This window comes from Sturnus vulgaris, chromosome 12 (genome assembly GCF_052056855.1).
Source record: "Sturnus vulgaris isolate bStuVul1 chromosome 12, bStuVul1.hap1, whole genome shotgun sequence".
Lineage (NCBI taxonomy): Eukaryota > Metazoa > Chordata > Aves > Passeriformes > Sturnidae > Sturnus > Sturnus vulgaris.
This window is the reverse complement of record NC_142254.1, coordinates 905,536-919,227: the sequence shown is the minus strand read 5'-3', so window position 1 is coordinate 919,227 and position 13,692 is coordinate 905,536.

The following is a 13,692-nucleotide window of genomic DNA, read 5'->3' as shown; positions in this document are numbered from 1 at the left end:
ATGTGTTTATTTGTGGTGAGGACACTGCTAGCAACCATAAATATAAACAAAACAAGCATTCAATTCAAGAAAAAGATGGGTTTGCCAGTAGGTCTCTATCTCTTGGGGCTTTTTTCATTCTGTGGACTTTCATCCTCAACAACTCCATGGATTGTTTTTGTTTTCTCATCTGTGACATGGTAATAAGATTTTGAGGGTCCCCTTGCAAAATTTCTCACTGACCATGTAATGATAGAGCCAAATTTTGGGGGTTCATGGCTCCTTACCCTCCACAATTCCTCCTGGGAGCTGGAAGAACAGGTCCTAAGTTTTAAACTGGCTTTTGACCAGGGAAGAGTTCTGAATATTTAGTTTACAAGTGCGGGGGTGTAGGATCCTAAATGTTGACTGGGTGTAAAAGTGTAAAGATTTTATGCTGCTCTATAGTCTGCTTTCAAAAGCAATCTGGTGGAGATGTTTGTTAAAACAATTTAAATCACATTCAGTGCCATGAGCTACAAACAGAGTGTGTTCCCTGCCAAATCATTACGTTTTGTCTTTTTTCTCTTGGCTGGGTGCAATAACCCCTCTGTAGCTGAGTACTTGTTAAATTCTGTGCTGAGTACTTTGCCATGTGAGGAGTCCCCAACTCTTAGCATTGGGACCTTCCATGAAATATAAACTTTGCTGTTGGAGCTTCACTGGCGATGCTCTTGCTTTTTAATGAGATTTAACCAAGTTTGTAGGTAGCATCTTGCATTTTGAGGGCATTTTGGTTTGAGGAAGAGTTAGAAGTGCAGTAAAACAAATCAGTTTTAACATCTCGTGCCAGAAACCTCTTTTAACTGAAAGCAGAAAGTATTTAAGTTGGTTTGGGTCCAGAATGAATCATGGTCTCTACAGAAAATCAGAGCAGATGAGTCCTATTACAGAGTTTCCATGAGTGCCACATGATTTACATGTATTACCAGGAATTTATCTGTGATAAATGAGATTACTGACACACAACACAAGGCATGGACAACTAGGGGTTCCTAAACCCACTTTTCAATTAATTCATCATCACTTTCTACTTTCAAATACCCAAACTAGCAAATGTATTTGCTAATACTGGGGAGTTTGGGAGTGTGTGGGATTCTGATATAACTTTTCTTTCATTCTTGCACAGTTTTGTGCATTTCATGGGAACATGAAGCCAATGTTTCTGTAATTTATAGATAATATTAATAGAATGACTATTTCTGAAAATGTAGCTGAAATTATACTGAAGTGTTTGGGGTGGTTTTTGTTTTCTTTTGGGGAGGAGGGCCCATTTCTGAAACCATTTAAAATGCTGAGCAATTTTCTGAATAAAAAATGTCCCTAATAAATCCTGTACAAATATTGAAAAAAAATTTTAAAAATTGAGAGACTGGTTATCCACATTATTTACTGATCAGAGATTCTAAGTATTTTAGAAGCTCTACAGAGTTTGGTGTTTTAGGCTTTTAGACAACAAATCCTTTTGAAGCAAATTAAGTCCATCCTTTATAGTTCTGTTATTGGGACTTACAATCCCTTTTTATGACTTTTTCCAGAAATTCTTAATGTCCTTGTTGCCTTCCTGAGCATCACTGTGTATTTATTGTTATCAGCCCTACCCTGGCTATTAACAGTCAGGGCAAAAGAAAATCTGTGCTCATTTATGGAGCTACAAAGACACACCAAGATGCATCTTTTTTTAAGTACCTCTTTTAAGGTTGCTTGTCCATGGAAGCTCTTCAGCTAAGGAAAAAAAATAAATGAGAGAATTATGTACTCTGAAAAATATTCTATTTTTTTTTTTCTTGTAGAAGTACGAGAACTAATGTCATTTCACAGAAAAACTTGGGGTTTGAAGCCCTTTGGCCCTCTGCCTGCTGTTGCTTTTTAAATGATGTGAGAACAGGAATGAGGAGGGGAGAGTCTCATATGAAAAATATTTGTAACATTAAATTTATGTGGATGAACCTTGATATAACTTAAAATATTTTTTTTCTAGTGAAAGCAGGATTTCCTTGCCTTCCCCCACTGTTGCATCTCCTAAACAGAGAGGTGAAAGAAAATTATTAAGCAATCTTTCATAGCCTGAACATGTAATGTATGGAACAGCCAGAGAGGCTCCATTGCTGTGCCTAAGGCAGGTTGGAAATCACTGCCCACAGGCCATGGAGGAGTTTGGGATGGAATTCTGTTTCCAAAGCCAGCTCTGCCCTGCCCTGCTCCTCCCAGGGAGGGGAGGGACCTCAGCCTGCACCACAGCCTTTGGCTGTAGCATCATTTGTAAAGAGAGGGTTAGGAGGAAGGCGATGTTTTGTAAGGCATTTAAATGTCCTAAATTTCAGTTCCTTCCTAAGAAGGAACACTCAGGGGCTGTGCAGAGCTCTGGTTTTTCCGAAGGGGCTGTGCAATCCAGGGCTGTCCATGGCTGTAAATCCACCGTGTGCAAGGTGGGCTGTGGCAGGGAAAGCACACCTGGAGACACAGCATCCCAGGAAATGTGTTGTGTGGCTTGTTAGGAAACACTCTGTGGTCCTGAGGCTTTAAAATCCAGGAGACAGGTTTCCTGGCTGAATTGCAGCCTATGCCAGCGTGTGTTTAGAGAACTCACCTCCCATGGCCGAGAGTGTGAGTGGTGATCAACACCAATGTTTGGCAAGGCTGCTTCTGACCCAGAGTGAGGTTTTTCTCTTGAGTCACAAACAGAAGCCAGCATTATGTGCTACTATAGCTATGAAACCTTTAACAACAATTGAATCCCAAAAAACCACCCCCCTCAATATCACTATTGCCTGGCAAATAGTGAGACATTGCCCTCCATAGCTGTAGGTAAGTTCTTAGAAGTTCTTAGAAATTCATCCTTCTCCTGTCTCTTGCCTCAACTCAGGTGTGGCCACTTCCATTTTTTCTTTTTTTTTTTCCCTATCAAACTAAGTGTCTTGAAACTGTGGGTCTCTCCATGACATTCATGTGTTTGATGTTGAGAAGAGATGGGCTATAAAACTTCTGGCATAATTTAGGGCTCCTTGGAAGTCTCTTTTGAGATGTAATCAGCTGTGCCTGATGCTGAGTAGAGCAAGCTGTGCTTTAGGGACAGGTTCAAAAGTGTTGCTCTGACAATATGGAACAGGGGACTTTCCAATTAAATGGAAGATTTACTCCTCATTTCTGTTATTTAACGGTGGTTAAAACCCTAAAACATTGGGTTTTACTCTTTCCCAATTTAATTTCCTCCCTTCTTGTTAGCTAGACAGATAGATAATAAAAACCTAGGACACAGAAAGGACGAAAAGTGACCACTGGCTTTGTGGAGACCCTGCAGCTATGAATAGATGCCTCATTCAAAGTAGTCCCACTGCTGTGAATTGTACATCCTGCCAGGAGGAAAGCAATGGGATGAAATACCAGCACAATAATGGAAGAGTTATTATAGGCTCTGGGGCTGTAATCCTCTGGACAGTTTCATCACTTTGCAATGAAGCAGAGGTTTGCAGTGTGATTTTTTTTTTTTTTTTTTTCTAGTTGAGTTGGTTGGTTAAAAGGGTGAAAGGAATCCTGGCTGTCTACCTGTGATCCCTGTCAGGGATAGGTAATGGAAGTGCTAATTGTTCCAAAGGGGCTGGGGGCTGGCAAGGCTGTGGAATACTGAGACCCATGGGTGGGCAGGAGCAGGGAAAAAGCAGGAAAACCCTGGCCATGCCCATGTGTTGGACCTCTAAAACACAGAGTCTGCTTTTGAAAACAGCTGTGGCCTTATATAGTATTTCTTAAGGGCTTTGTGAGGTTCTCAAAAAAGATGGATCCAAGATAAAGTGGAGACAAATAGCTAAAATTAAAAACTCTGTGGTCTCAGAATACTAAACATATAGTTAGAACTTATCAGCCACACTGATGTCAAGGGAAAGACTATAAAACATGGTGAAAAATCTTAGAGACAGATTTAACAGTCTTAGCCAAATTTGTTTTAAATAAATCAATTATTTAAACATCAATGTTATTGAAACTGTTTTAATTAATAAGTTGTTGTAAATAGCTGAAATTCTCTGGTTTATGACTACTGACATATTAACAGGAAAAGCTGATGTGGCTAAGCTGTGTCAGCTTTGATCTGGCCCATTTGCAGCTGCCTTGTGTTAGGCAAAAGTTTGTGGATCAGTTAGAAATGTGGCACAAAAAGGAGGATATTTCCATCAGTAAAAGAACAGAATAGTCATCATCAAAACCTGAGAACTGCTCAAATAGAGCCCAGTGCATTCTGCCTAGAGCTGGGGCCTTCTTGGAAGTTGAGATGAATATTCTGCATTCTGCCCCTATCCTGAGTTATTAATAAAAGGGAATCAATACTTTATTATTACTGATGCTTGGCAAAAACAGTCTGGCAAACTTCTGAGCCTTTTTTGAAACTGATGACTCTATTGCATCCCCAATAAATTATTTAGCTCCTGGAGGGGCAGGGGATTTTAAGAGGCGTCTCAGCATCTCCTGTTGATGCTCTTTGTTGATTCCCATGGCAGCCCATTTCCTCCAAAGCCACTAATACTCCTACTTAGGAGATGTTTCATTAGGAATTCCCCTGCCTTATAAAACACCAAAATGTTGTGCTTAGTCCTCAGCACTGGGGAGGACTAGGCTTTTTTTCTGGCTCTAATTCCCTTTCCTTATAAAGTGAGCTGCTAAACCTGCTGATCCAAATCTCAGGCTCTGTGTGTGCCCTTGCATCAGACCCCACCTAGACACGCAGGGGCCGTGGCTTTGATGCTCAGCTCAATCAAATCACATTTGCTTTTATTCTCCTGTTCTATTTTTCTGCCATTAAAAAGTTCAACCCTCAGGCTGGTCTGAAGCCATAGCAGAATTCCTGTCTTTCAGGGGAAATCTTTGCGTGTAGACTCACAGAGGATGTTTTAAAGAAACTGTATCTCTAGTGTTGTCTGGCTTAATATAATGTTGCTCTAAGAACTACACTTTGAAAAGCTCAAGTTTCCCTCTTGTATGGCTGTTTTGTTGGATTGATCCTTTTCTTCTCAGACAGGAGGAGGAGAAAACTCCTAATACTGTGGGTGTTTAAAATAGTTGATGTGATGGAGCCTGGGTATATGAGTTATGGTTTTAATTTGTTCATGATTCTAGTTATGTGGTGCAAGGCTGAATGAGGATCACTGGAGAAACCCTTGTACATTTACAGATTGAGGTTTGTTTTTTTTTTCCATGTAACAAAATCAGGAGTTCCATAGATATGCATGTGATTTGGGAAGCTCTGTACCTCTCCTTTCCCATTCAGCTACACAAAGTATTACATTATATTATATTATGTTATGTTATGTTATGTTATGTTATGTTATATTAATTGTATTTTTTGTATTCTTCATGATTATCAAAATATCTCAGCAGAACTAATACAAATATCAAAGAAAAGACAAAAGCAATAAGAGCTTAAAATATACACAATACTGAAGATAGATCTTATTGGTTCAATTCTAGAAAAGTGATTTTTAGCAGAAGGAAGACTGCCTATTCCACTAAGGCTTGTAGATGCATCTTTTGGGTTTCTGTCCTGCCATTTGCCATTCTTCATGGCTGAAACTCTGCTGAAACTTTAAACCAGTGCTTCTCATTCCTTACCAAGCCATGAGGAAATCTATTTTCTTCCATATTGGTTAAATCCAGGACTTTGTTTATAGAGGAGCAGGGAATTCTTCCTACAGGAAGGCTATAAAGAATTTGGTATGAAATGATGCAATTAGGCAATTGTGGAAACGAGGATGTTGGAGCATAAGAACACAGGGGTTTGTGAGGCAGTGTCTTCTGTTATTTCTAATAGGATTTCTTAGCATAAATGGAACAGTAAATAATGAAAACTGACACCAACAATGCCTCTGTATCAAATGCTGAATAATTCTCCAGATCCTGGTCTTGGAAATATTGCTGGTCTAGAATGGGAAGTCTCTCACCAGCTCCCCACAGCTGAACATGGAGCAGCTCCCAAAAAGAGCATGTAGGTGATTTTTTCACTTTCACAAACAAGGATGAGATGAATCAAAGGAGATGATTTTTGGAGTTGAAGGTGAATCCTTGCTGAACACAATTATGCTGCTGTGTTTGAGGGTGCTGCTATGTAAGGGTGCACTAATAACATTTAGGCAGTCACTGAGATGAGTCTTGGGCTGGATTTGCCCAAGTTCAGGTTCTTTGGTACAAGGAGCTGAATGTCTCAACCAATGCCAAAAGGAGGAAAGCAATGTTATGAGGTGGAAATATGAAATTATGTGGAAATAGCATGTATTCAATAAAGAAAGAGAGATTTTTCTTGTGTTTTTAAGGAGAGGGACACAGAAGAAGGGTGGGACTCCAACGGGGGAAAATTATGCAGTGACAGAAACACAGAAAAGCAGAACAGTGTGGCTGGCAGGGAAGGTAAGGGATTTGAGGGAATATTTAATAATCTTGTTCCTGTTGGGAGCTGAACTGGTGTGGCTTCATACCCTGGAACAAAGGTTCTGCTCCGTGTGGATGTGGTATCCAACTGGAATCATCACCCAAACTCTGATAAAAGCACCTTTTGTTTTAGTAATAAAGGCGTATTTAATGTTCTTGTTTTGGTCCTGAACTAATCACACAACCGTGCTGAAGTGGAGCTTTTCCCTGGATTTGTGTCCCTTGCCCTGAGCCACAGCTGAACAGGGGAGCAGGGCTGTGCTCCAGTCCCCGTGTCCCGGGCTGTGTGTCCTGAACAGATCACCTTGGGGCTCAGCACAGCATTTCTGCAGAGCACACCTTCCTCCCTGACTCATCATCCCTGCTTTCCTCCTTTCCAAGCTTTCCAGGACAATTGCTTATGTCAGAGACGTTAGACATTGTACTGCTGCCCCAAAATGACTGCAAATTTCCTTAAAATTGTAGCAGTTCTGAACAGTGTCGGCCTGAGAACCTGCACCAAGGAGGCACCAGCAGCAGCTGGGTTTGTTACTTAGACTGGACTGTAACTCTAAGAAATATTTTTTTTTAATTAATTTTATTAAAAGGCTTTATAAAAAATGAAATGTACTTCAAAGGTATTAACTGAATCATAACATAATGCAGTAAAAGAAGCCCAGCTATGAAAATGACTGGTTTGGTATAAACGGGTGCATCTTTGACATCTGAAAGGCTAAAATTTGTTGTGACATTAAAATATTCTAGATTTCATATTAGCTAATGAGACACTATGACCTGGCCTTGGCTGGCTTTAAAAAGTGCAACATAAGCAATTGATGGAGGAAGGAAAAGAATAGGAAAATCAAATTTCAGGAACTGCTACTGTGGGAAGGGGTTTAAACAATTTGTAGATAAGAATGTATCCCTGTCTCTCAAGGTTCAGAACCATGTTACAAAAAATACATTGTCACTGTCTGCTCTCTGCTGCTGGAGCCCACTGGAGCTCCCACATTTTCAGGCAATTCAGATGATGCCACCACCCCCAATTTGTCAGGTATTTATGCCTTCCCATTTTCCTTAAAATCAAATTAATCCAGAGCACCTGCAAATAATATTTAGTCCTGATTATGAATGTATAGCCTCCCATGCTACAACTATTTTTAAACTATAAATAAGATGCTAGTTTTATTTTTTAACATGGGGAATGGCAGAATGCTTCTTCCTGGGAGAAAAATCTGCAGTGCCTGTGGTGACAGGTATCAATTGCCTCTGTATTTCAAGCTAATGAAATAAACTACGCTTGGTTAATGATAAATAACCTTGTAGTGCATTAAACCTTCAAATATTTTACTGTCATTAATCTAAATACCATCAAAGCTATATAAAACATAGAATCTCCATAGGAACTTGATTTATGCTAAGCTGAATTGAAAAAAAAATAAACAAGAAAAACACAAAACCAAGCTAAACCACATAAAAAATCCTGTTAGAAATTAAAAAAAAAAAAAAAAAAAAGAAAGAACACAAACCCCAAACACCATTTGGGAGAGGTTGGTGCTGTCCAGGTTTCATGTGTGGGTGAAGAGAGTACTGAGAGCAAACCTGACTGGACTGAATTGGTGAAATCCCACTGGAGTGGCCTTTGGGAACTGGGCTGGCTGATGGGGGAGCAGCAAAACTGGAACAGGAGTCATTCCCCCTTCTCCTCCTTGCTCATGTTAGGCAAAAAACATTCCCCATTATAATTTATGAGTAATAATGTTAATTGCCAGCTCTGTGTAATTGGTGTGGTTCAAATATGGGCTGTTAATTGTCATTTGTATCAGAGCCCTGACTTTTCTGAACAGCCATAGAATGTGAGTTTTAATTACCAAGTTCCTTGCTGCCATAAATGTCCACGAGTGATTTAGGAAACACAGGATGCCAGAACAGGTTTTGACAGTTTTTTTTTGTCTTGCAAGCCCTTCAGCCTGCTGGGGAAAATAACTCCAGTAAAAAACCAAAGCAGCACCATCAAAACATGACAGAGTCACAGCTATGCTGCAGCTTCTTTATTTGGCCAAAACCTTGCTGTAAGGATGGTGTAGTGATGGTGAAACTAATGAATTAGGAAATACACGTTTCTTGACTTTTAACTGGTTTCTCTGTCACAAGAAAATGGGTAGATTTGAAAATTCATCATTTTCATAGGTGAAATATAATTCCTGGAGGGGTGGGGTTGGGTTTTTCGTTGTTTGTTTCTTTGTTTGGCTGGGTTGTTTGTTTTCTGTTTTGTTTTGGGGTTTTTTTGTTTGATTTTTTTTGTTGTTTTTGTTGTTGTTGTTGTTTTGTTTGGTTTTTTGTTTTTGTTTTGTTTTTTTTGTTTTTATTTTTTTCTTTTTTGCTCTGTTTTAATTAAATTTAACTGAATCTGTATTCAGCAAAGACAAGAGCTGGTTGTCAATAGCAGATTTGGGGTCAGTGGTGGCAAAGTGGACTGCAGCTTGCAATCTGAAGGGTACATAAAGCACTGGCTGTGTTCCACAGTATGCATTGGTAAACTGCAGACTGCAGTAAAACATCCCTGTTGCAACATAAATATGGCATGAAAGTTGATTAACCAGGTTTATGTTGCTAGCCAAGCCTGCAATCCATCTGGAGTAAAAGGATAAAAATGAAAAGTAAGTTGTTTAACAGCAAAACAGTGAGCCCAGATTAGAAAAGGCAGAAGTTTGGATGCTTAAGTTCCCAGCAAGATGAACAGTTAATTGTTCTATCTGGTGCCTTGCTAAATGTTTTGGTTGGGGCTTTTTGGGGGGTTTTTTGGTTTGTTTTTTTCTTGTTTTTTTGGTTTGTTTTTTTTTATTGTTTTATTTTGTTTGTTTGTTTGGCTTGGGTTTTTTTGGTTTTGTTTTTGGTGTTTTTTAAATTTGTTTTTGTGGGTTTTGGTGGGGGTTTTTTGTGGGGTTTTTTTGTTTGTTTTTGGGGTTTTTTTGTTTGGTTGGGTTTTTTTGGTTTTTGTTTGTTTTCTTGGTTTTTGTTTTTTTGTTTGTTTTTGTTTTGGTTTGGTTTTGGTTTTTGGGAGGTTTTTGGGGTTTTTGTTTTGTTTTGTTTTTGGCAAAATGACTGTGATTTGTTGAGTTGAGGTCATTATCATTAAAGGAAGAGCTGTCTGTGTGTCTGAGTGGACCCTTAGGAAGTTTGGTAGAATCTTTCCCTGTTCTGGGCTTGCTCTGTGTGTGCTCCTGAGGAGAACTGCTCCTTAGGAATGTTCACTTTGGAACTGGAACAGCATCTCTGAGACCTTCATTCTGCTGTTTGGAGTGTCCTCAAACCCAAACCCTGCTCACCAGTCCAGTTTGAATTAACCCTTTCACTCGTTGTGCTGATGTGTTTGAAATTGAACCTTGGGATTCCAGGGACTTTATGGACCAAGGTGATGACAATTAAATGTTCCAGATGTTGGTGGTGTTTTTACACAATGGCTATTGAGGAGAAACAATATCTGCAGGTAAATTTATCACCCCAGATTGTGGTATGGGAAAGGTGTGCTGAGGCAGCAGCTCTGCCCCACGAAGGACTGAATTTGATGTGTTTATTCATTATATGAGCACGAAATCAAGGCGTTTTCTGGCTGACACGGGGCCTTATTAGTGGCAAAATGGGCTCAGAAGGAATCCTTCCCCTGGATCAGAAGCAGCCCTGCTGATTTGATTTATGTTTGCTGAATTCTGCTGGCTGTCCTTGCAAAGTTTTATCCCTAATCAATATGGGCAGAGCCCTGGCAGTGGAGCAGCTCGGGAAATGCAGGAGTTTTATGTGGATCTGCAGAAATCCACGGAGTGTATGCTACAAAAAGGGGAACAGTTCTCACGTCCTGAGCTCTTAAGGCTCCACGTCTTTTCCTCCCAACAAAAGACTCCTGTTTATTAACTCTGACTCCTGCAGAACTCCCTCATCCAGGTTGAATCTGCAGCACAAAATCACTCTGTTTCTAAAGAAGTATGATTTTCTGTTCCCAAATAAATGCTATCTGAACTACTTTTGTACTTATCACCTGCTCCTTCCTCCTTGTCCCCTTCCTTTTTATCACATTTAAATAGCAAAGCTCTTTTTTCAACCACTCAAGCGTGCTTAAACCTAAATTCAGAGGGATCTCTGCTCAGCATTGCTGTTTTTGAAGCAGGTCCACTCCATATTGATGGCTCAAAAAACCAAGGGAAATTACCTATTTTAAGTGAATATCTTATTTTTTTATGGAATTGTCAGAGTCCTAAATCAGTAACCAGAATCCGAGTTTATTTCCATTTATTGCTGAACAGTGTGGTAAATAATGTGCTCTTGCTTGCTTTTGAGGCTGAAATTAAGGCTTTTTATTTAAGATTTGAACTAATTATAGGTGCATAATTCTGCAACGTATGGAAACAGAATCTCTCCTAAAGAGCTGATGGGGAAATAGAAGTTTAATTCAAGCCTACAGGAGCTATTATTGGAATTTCAGTAGAATAGAGACTGGTCTAAAAGTATAGAAATGGTTTGGTTTATCCCTGCCTCTTAAAGTAATATTGTGAATATGAATACCTTTATTTAATCAAGGCAGCTGTATCCTGGGAAGGTGAAACACTGGGAGATTTAAAGCCAAGTACAAAAGCTCACCTTCATCTGGGGATGGTGGTTCTGACATTGCAGGGCCAAGGTCAGGAGCTCTGCAAGCTGAGACACAGTAACTTGTCAAGATTCACTAGTATTAATTAGGGCTTGTAAACAGAAAATTAGAATGTGCACATAATTCCTTCATTTTTGTCCTGCTAATTCATTGCTTTTAATAAGCATGCTAAAAATAATACTATTTTTAAGGTCGATGAAAAATCAAACCTTGTATTTATTTACCATGAAGAACCCAGGAATTTTGTTCTCCTCTGTTTATGGAATTTGTGCTGCTTCCCTGTTTGGAAGAAGGGTTGGTGTAAAAGAGATTCTCACAAAACAAACAGGAGTAGAGAATGTTTTTAGATTGTCTTGTAATTTTTGGAAGGAGTGAGAGGTAAAATTATCCACCCTAGAGAGAAAACATTTGCAGCAAGGAAATTCTGGTTCAAGCCTTAACTGGGAGGCAGCTGAGAGCAGCTTTTGCAGGCAGAGTATCACCACGTGATGTGGTGATACAAATTTTATTTCAGGAGCACTTAAGAAGCATATGCTAATGTTTTGTAAGGGAGGATGGCTTTGGAACGTCCTTTGAAATGAGAATCTGTGCCATTGTTTAAATAGAACGTGTGTTTGCAGCATGTCCTAATTCATGTCTCATCAAGGGTAGATGAGACAATTCTTGTCTGTAGAGATGAGATACAGATGGTGGAAAGAAAGCCAAGAAACCAAGCACCAAGTGCTTTAGGTGTGGCTCTGGTGGCATCTTTCCCCTGCCTGCTCCCTCACCTGGTGCCTCATTGCACAGAACGTTTCACCTGCCCAGAGGCTCTCACACGCCCAGGGTGCAGCCTTCCTTTGCAGAATAAACCCAAACTGAGATTCCAGCCAGCACTGAAGTGTTCTGCTCTTCCTTCGTGCAGAGGAGCTTGTGTGGATTAGTGCTTCCAGATCCTGCTGGCTCAAGAGGCAGCATTCAAAGAACAGGACAGCATCTGCTGCTTCAGCCCTGCTTGTCTCAGGAGACATTTGGTGCTGCTATTCACAATTAAATTGCCAGCATTGGAGGCTGGGCTCTTCTATAAATGAAGTTGTAGCTCAAGACATCAAGAATGTATGTGGGAGTGGAGTGGCAGAGCTGAGGGAAGTATTTCTGTCATGTAAGAGTATGAGAAAGTACCTTGAGGTTGTTCTGAACTGGGATTCCACTTCAGAAAATGCCGTGAAAAAGTGAGGAGCCGAGTGTGAGCAGGAGCTGTGTGTGTGAGCTATGGCATGAATATAACACCAGGAGAGGGGGAAACGCTCTGTGGATGTACTGGGGCATATAGTGAAGACAAATATTTGCTAGGGAGGCAGAAATAGAAACTACCCTTATGATCCACAGGTTCTCATGGTGCCTGTGAGTCAGCTGTCCATGCAGATATACAGGGGAATTCCTGTTCCTTAAAATATGGGACTTCTTTTTTCGCTACTGGCTCAGTTCAGAATCTGGATACATAGTTAGAAATATAAAATCAAGCCCCAAAAGCTCCAAAATCTGCCAACACTTCACACAGTATGGCGGACAGAAAGTTGAAGTGAAATAAACCCCTTGGGTTTAATTTCTTTGGAATTCCTTGGGTTCTGTTGTTTTCTTCTGAAGGTGCATTCTTCGATGCAGACAGGTTCAAGACTTCAAATTTCATCAAAAATCAAAGATGGGTAGTGAAATAACCTGATTTATTTTCTCAGCGATGGTACTGTTGGCACCTGGCACCGTTTTTTGTATTGTAGAATTATTGTAGAATTGTATTGTAGAATTGTAGAATTATTATTTCTTAAGGGCTATATAAACAGGAGGACAAATTAAACCAGAATGTACCAGTGAAATCATATGGATTTCGGGGTGAGTATTCCAGAGGGGGGAAGATTGGAGCCTGACATCTATGGGGACACTTAACAACAAATCTAACATGAGACAGAGAGTGAGGAGGGAGGGTGGGAGAGGGAAAAGGACAAAATTGTTTAGTACTTTTCAGCTGCCCTTTTTATTCAGCAGCAGTTGATATTCATGTCTAATTATAGGATTAAAAAGTCTCTATTTTAATTAAGTTTTAGAAAATAATAGCTCAAGTTGAAATGGCCAAATGGACACTTGTCCATGAAGCTGAACCAGCCAAAACTGTGTGATGCTTTAAACACTCTTTGGTGTTCATGCTGGACCCCAGGATTGCTGTACTATTTGTATTTGCAACCTCATCATATTGACTGCAAAGCTTCCAGTGATCTTCCCTCTTCAGCTGTGGACAATACCTTAATTGCAGGGATGATGCCATGTTAAATAAACCTAATTTTTGTTCATCATTTTACACTTCCATACAGTAATTATTTTCCTTCCCCCTTCAGCTTCCCACATTCATACAGATCATGAGAAAGACATCCTTTTGAAATTATATTTAACAATTGAGCTCTTAACACATTTCTGCCAAGGCTCCGAGCATATTGATGATGACCCCCTTATTTAACAGTGATTATAATTGATTCCTCACAACTCTTAATGCCAGGCAATGATTAGAGAATGAGCTATGGCCAGCTCTCTCATGGTGAGATTTTTTATCAGGCAGTGTAAGATTTGAGTAGAACTGGAGGGTTTTTTTATGCTATTAAAGCCTT